A 6,598-nucleotide genomic window follows, 5' to 3' on the forward strand; every position below is an offset into this window, starting at 1 on the left:
TTCGCATAACTTCGATTCCCACAGTACGTGGGATCTGCATAATCTTTTTTTTTTTTATGTTTGAATATGTGTTTGTGCGCCATGATTGTTGCAATTTCTTTCTTTCTGCCCTCGGAGGCGTCTCTGACTAACAATCAAGCCTTGTCCCCGAGCCAAATATTTTACAATGGCGTCTGCGACAGGACTGTCTCTCTGGTTTATGAGGAAGATCGGAGGCAGCGCAATCAGAGACTGTAGGTGGGGGCTGCACAGAAGACAGAAATGGAAATGGTGACGTTCGTATAGGTCGTCGGTGGTGGTGGTGGTGAAAAACTTTTATTTGTACGACAAAACGTACGAGGAGGTATGCTCGGGACGACCCTGAAGAGGTCGCCCTTTACAAACACTAGGTGGAGTCCCTAGTACGGGTCCCCAGTGGCAGTAGCCGCCGCCTGGGCGCTCTTAACCAGGGCCTTTTGGGCCCGTAGGTCTGAGCAGCCAAGCAGGGCAGCCTCCCAGTCCTCCCGGGTAGGGTTGGGTAAGGGGGAAAAGGCAGGGTTGGATGGGCAACGTCGAGAAACATGGCGAGAAACAAGGGCAGACGGAAAAGCAAAGAACGCGCGTGAGGATAAGAGCGTAAGCACGTGAAGTGGAACGCAAGGCGCTTGCGGCCCACCGCAACGCGCGTGAGGCTACAACACGGAGGCTCGAGTTAAAGATCGTTACCTGAATGGAACCGCGAAGTGCGTTAACGAATCGCGACTATACAACGCACGCAAGGTCTCATTCATTTTAAGAATTTGAGTGTGCAACGATTGATGACTGTGTTCATCGCGATCGCGCTGCTGATCGACAAAATAGACGGACAGATGCAGAGGACCACCAGTCTTCATATAGTGCGTCTCCTCACGTTTTGCGTACTTGTGAGCAGCACGCTGATCTTGACTTCATTGTTCAAAATACTCAGCACGTGGTTTCACATCATAGCTTGGCCGAGGCTATGGAGCACATTCCAATATTAGTGTGATCGACCGATTACGCCGACAGAAGTTTCGGTGATTGTACAAAAAGTTGCATGAAGTATTGCAAGGTGATTCCCCTGTTGAAGAAGCAGGCAAAGAGCTCGAAAAGATTGTATGTGAGGACTGATACCTGCATAAAGACACTAGTAACAACATGCGCAGAAAATTGCCTATTTTTTTAGCAATCCACATCGCTCCTGTGATTCAGAAGCACTTTATATATATATATATATATATATATATATATATATATATATTAAATAGAAGCACGTAGGAAAAACATAACAAGACTTTACTGACGTTTCGGCCGGGGTCCGGGCTTCATCAAGAGTCTTGATGAAGGCCGGACCCCGGCCGAAACGTCAGTAAAGTCTTGTTATGTTTTTCCTACGTGCTTCTATTTTTTGAACTACTTCTGTGCCGGCTCCGGTTACTCTTTACTTCACTGATATATATATATATATATATATATATATATATATATATATATATATATATATATATATACTGCAGCAGTGTCACACGCACGCATCCTGGCTCTTTACTCGGGCTTTTATTGTGAATTTCCTTGGGTACCATAATTCACTGAAGCCATGGATGCAGCTTTGAATACACTGCCACGCGTTGTGTACTTGAAAGGTGGACCAACGTGCAAGTTTCTGTGGAGCGCTAGGGTGGTGAAAAGTAATTATTCGCCTAGAATTAGAACTTCTGCCTGGCTACGGCCACCATGGCTGTGGCTTGCTTGCTGATCTCGCTCGCAGCTTGCCAAGCGGTGGCGATAAATACCGTCACCTAGATTTGTGATTACCTTTCTCTCGATTTGCTGATACTCTGCCCTACAGGCGTGCTATGTCTTTGAAGGCAGCTCAAAATTTTCGCCAGGCACTCTCTATTCAAACTCCCTATAGCCGAGCAGAGTGGTCAGTGTTGTTCTGGGCACATCTGTGAGTCCCTGACGTCTGTGTCAGGGACTTTGTGTCAGGGAATGGAACATTTAAAGATGAAAGATGTTAAAGATGAACTACAAAAGCAGAGGGAAGCCTTCGATTAGCTTGACAACATCGATTGAAGGCGTTTCGCGTGGGGTGCATATATAGCAAAGCAAATGCCGAGAACTCTGACTTTAGCCACTCAGCAGCCTCTCGGTGGCTTGCGCTATGAATGATACCCGCGGTGCCGTTGCTCGAAGTCGAAATGTCTGCAGACATTTTGGCTTCCAGCCATGGCCCTTCGGATAAGAAACAGAGAATGGTAAAGTGCTTGCCATTGTCTCTCCTCTCTAAAAAAAGCGTTCTTACACAAAAACAATAGGTCAGAGCCAGCATATAGCCTAAACAGTGGTTTTACTAAATGTACGGAACGTTTATAATGTGGAAACCAGCGCTCAGTGCGCTCGAAGCTTGATTTCACCAAAAGTATGAAACGGAATAAATGGCGGGCAAACGTTGCAGATTCGTCAATCGCACAAAACAAACGGCAAGAAAAAAGAATCCAGACAAACAAGACCATACTTGTTTGGTCCGCACCTCACGATAATGCAATAAAGCCCGAGTGCCATGGCGTGTTGCAGTGACATTGGTTCCTTTATGTCGAAGACGATTTTAGGACTAGTTTAGCTATTCAATCATGAATGGAATGCCGCAAATATATTACGAATATAAAGGAGAGAATGCAACATGCATGGTTATATTGTTGCTCTTGTTTCTCGTGTTTGTTGGTTTCTTTGTTCTTTGTTTTGTTTTTTACCGGCTCATAAGTCAACATATACGAAGTAACTCACCAGAGTACACATTACTCACTTTTTCACTCCAAAGGCTCAAATTTCTCAACCGTTTCAGAAGAGCAGGAGTTCACTAATGATGGTGTAATTGTTTACTGAAATCGGTTATGACATAATTGTGTGCCCCGGTGTCATCGCTAATAACATGGTGCAGAAGGCATACACGTTTCGTGCGCCAGATCACGTTCCAAAAGCTGCTGCACCTTGGTGTAGCACCATTATGTCAATAGCACGTGCCCAGGGAGTGTATGTGGCATGAGCCAGATTGTCAAAAGTCAAAATATATCGCATTGCTGCTTAGTGTATAGGCCGATGGGTCCATCATGTTTGCCGGAGAGCAGCGGGTGACGAGGAGTTGGCAGATGTAGCACAAAAAATAGCTATCCTTGACTTTAACAATCATGTACGATGGCTTTATTTCTTGTTGGCAAGTGAATTAATGTGTCCTCCGATGCCGAATGCGACGGTTGATACTGAATGCCACGACATGCTCAGGTGGGACAAGTCAAGAAACGCCTCTTTAGGCTTCGCACTTCAATTTCGGCATACACGAACTATATCATTCGCATTTTATTGCTTCAAATTACACTTAAGCCTGTGGTACCATCGACTTATCCTATGTGCGACGGCTGCAGCTCAGAACACTAAATAGGCAGTAAACTTGACTGCTTAATCAAAAAAGAAAGCACAGAAGAAACAGAGCGGCTCGCCACGGTCCCGTCTGCTTTCCTTGTTACGTTATACTGCTCTTAGAAGTGATAGTGCTCCTGCTTGTGCAATAATACTCTTCATTTTTTCTGCTATTCTCCTTATAATATTCCACAAACAACAATGGTGCCACTTTTCTGAAGGTTGGCCTTTTTCTATGATCGCGCCAAAAAAAAGGCGCACAACAGAAGCTCGAAATAAAAAATGAGCAGCGTGTGACGAAATTCATCCTTCTCTGAGAATTGTTTCCTAAGCACGACCCCACTCTTTATCTATGTATTCTGTATAATCTAAAAATTCTTTATTTCTCACGGGACGACTATTGTGCAATATATTTGGAGCGAAAGCTCTACTACTCCATGTCTCGCAAGGCCATTCATCGCGTTGCTGTGACCTTGAGCCGCCGGAGCGCAAGTGTGGCAGGTGTGACGTCACGCCACGTGATCCGCTGCGGATAGAAATCGCAGCTGTGCTCGCTCGGAGCCTAGCATCTGCGGTACCACGTGACTAGGCGGGGCTTTAACGGCTGCTTCGCCGGCCCTTGGTCGCTCAGTCTCGCCAGGGATGGCGCACCGGCAGGACCGTCTGTGCGTGCACTTCAGCGCAATCGGCATGCTGAATCCAATCATCCAGTAGATATAGATAGACGGCAAGCTGCGAAATCTCCAGCAAAGGCAGAGTTAGCTGCTGAAGCACCGGCGCAAACGGAGGCTAGATTAGCAAAACCAAGTCAAACAGACATTTCGCTCGTGATAACTAAGTTTACAAGAGTTAAACCTCATCCATTTTTTTTACAGTGACGCTGTTTATGGCTAGGTCCTGCTCAATTTACATATGCACGCTCAAAAACTCCGGTCTCATGGACCGATCCCTGAGATATTGCATAAAAGGTCCAAGCGTAATGTCTCGTACCCTTGTGGACTCCATGTGCTGGGCTCCAAGACCTGTAACGCGCCTTTGAACTACCCTTGTCACACCCGGGACTCAAAGAGGTCCCTGGCACAAGGGTCCCAGGCACAGCCGACCCGCGTCGGCGTTGTCTACGTTCGCACCCCCCTCTCTTTGTCGGCGTTCCAAGCGCTTGCGTTTCTAGTGTCCTTCCCTTCCACTCCCCGTGGTGGCGGTGCCGTCGAAACGTCACGTGTACCTAGTTTCCTTCGGCTCCTCGGAGCGGCGGTCCCGTCGTCCATGTGAATGTACTTAAACAATCATAAATACAAGTTGCCGTTCGCTTGGCGTTTTGTGCACGATCTTCATCGGTGGTGTTTGCCGCCCGCTGGCAACGATTGCATTCTCGTCTCTGTTCCTTCCGTCGCTATTCGTGCGTGCGTTGTTCCTCGGAAGTCGCGGACTATAAGCGAATATAAGGGAATTATTATAATAATAACACAGGGGATTCGAGAATGTCTGTGCGTACCTATCGCCGCGATGACAACCGATCAAGACAGTAAATGTGTTCGTACCTTTGTTGAAAATTCTGTGCCATTTCGGTGTCGTGTGCAAAACAGCTTCGCTGGTTATCCACCTTCACAGAGTGGAATGCCTCATGACTTTTTTTCAATTGTGAAATCAGAGTTTTTGCGTTCGAATAGGTGAATTATTGCGATTTCTTTAGCTCGGCTTGCCTCCTTGTTTGAAAAATTCGTTGTACTAGGCACTTTTTTTATTCTCGATTAGCCTATTGCTTATTAAATTGGAGCACTACTTCTCAAAAATTATATAAATTGACAGTAGTGCAAAGAAGAGTCGTTACGTGCATTCGAGGGCCTCGTAGAAAAGTTTAGAACCAAACCATTTTATATAAAACATTCCATGCGGAACGCAAACCAGGTCTATTACTACATGTTGATGCAATACATTAAACAATACAAATCACAGTATATCCAGAATGTACCCACCAGTCTGCACTATAGAATATTTGGCAATATAATATGAGAACACCAAAAATAAGAACCAATTACGGAAAACAACTAATTAGCTATACCAGGCATCTTCACTACTTAATCGTGTAAGTGATTTTAATGACAAAATATTGGAAATTTCGAAAACATCATACAAAGCTTTTCTCATGGCAAACAATATTGACTTTGTCTGATTGGAACCGCACTATAAATTAAGTCTCTTGCTTCGTTTGTCTTCGGGTTATAATTGTATTGTGAAAAGAATTCTACCTCAAATGTATTCTGTCGGATTTTTATATTTCTTGTAGATATGTTCTTTTTTTTTACAAAAATAACGTTCTGTGTCGCAGCCCCCCAGTTGATTTCGGTATGTCTGTATTGTGAGGGAAGACGCAGATGTTGAAAAGACGTTTATTCTATCTAACGGAAGTACAACACAAGACACGACACAGCTTGGTCGCCGTGCTTTTAAAGGCAACAGCACGAACAAAGGATGCGCGCGCATTCTCCGCGCACTGAACGGAAAGGGACAAATAATCAGCACAGGCACGTTTTATGTGATTACAACAGTCTGTATGATTTGTATGCTGCGTACGGCCTCCGTGCCGCATTGTTGTAGAAGCAAAAGCCTTTGTCAGGCCACCCCCCCCCCCCCCCATTTAGCTTTTGCTTCTTTTCTGCTGTACACATTCATTCATTCATTTGGTAAAGCAGGCTCCTTTCACCCCATGAACCATGCGCTGCATCATCTGGAAATACTTCTCAAGGTGCAGCAGCATACGTCATTATTGCTTCCGACACGGCCTCTCGGAATGTACTTATGCAGGCCGAAGGCACTGATTGAACAGCAATGGTAGCCGATAGCCTCTACTAATAAGGAGCACATGTTTCGTTATCTCGGCGCGTGGCGGTGGCCACTGGAGTCTTGGACTAAGGACCCACCTTCCGGGCCCCTTAACCCTATTTTACTTGAATAAAGTTATTTCTCTCTCTCTCTCTCTCTCTCTCTCTCTCTCTCTCTCTCTCTCTCTCTCTCGCTCTCAGCGGAGTTTTCCGCCCTTAACAGATATAGAATTTCTCGATATTATCAGGTCTTCCTTGGTTTGCAAAAGGTCTTCCATCGTCCGGTAAACTTGTTTGCAACTGCATGGGACCTTCTCAAGTATGCTACCCTAAAGGTCATTACTTGCATGAAAGTGCACGAA

The sequence above is a fragment of the Dermacentor silvarum genome, chromosome 9, assembly GCF_013339745.2.
Source record: "Dermacentor silvarum isolate Dsil-2018 chromosome 9, BIME_Dsil_1.4, whole genome shotgun sequence".
In the NCBI taxonomy this organism is placed as follows: domain Eukaryota; kingdom Metazoa; phylum Arthropoda; class Arachnida; order Ixodida; family Ixodidae; genus Dermacentor; species Dermacentor silvarum.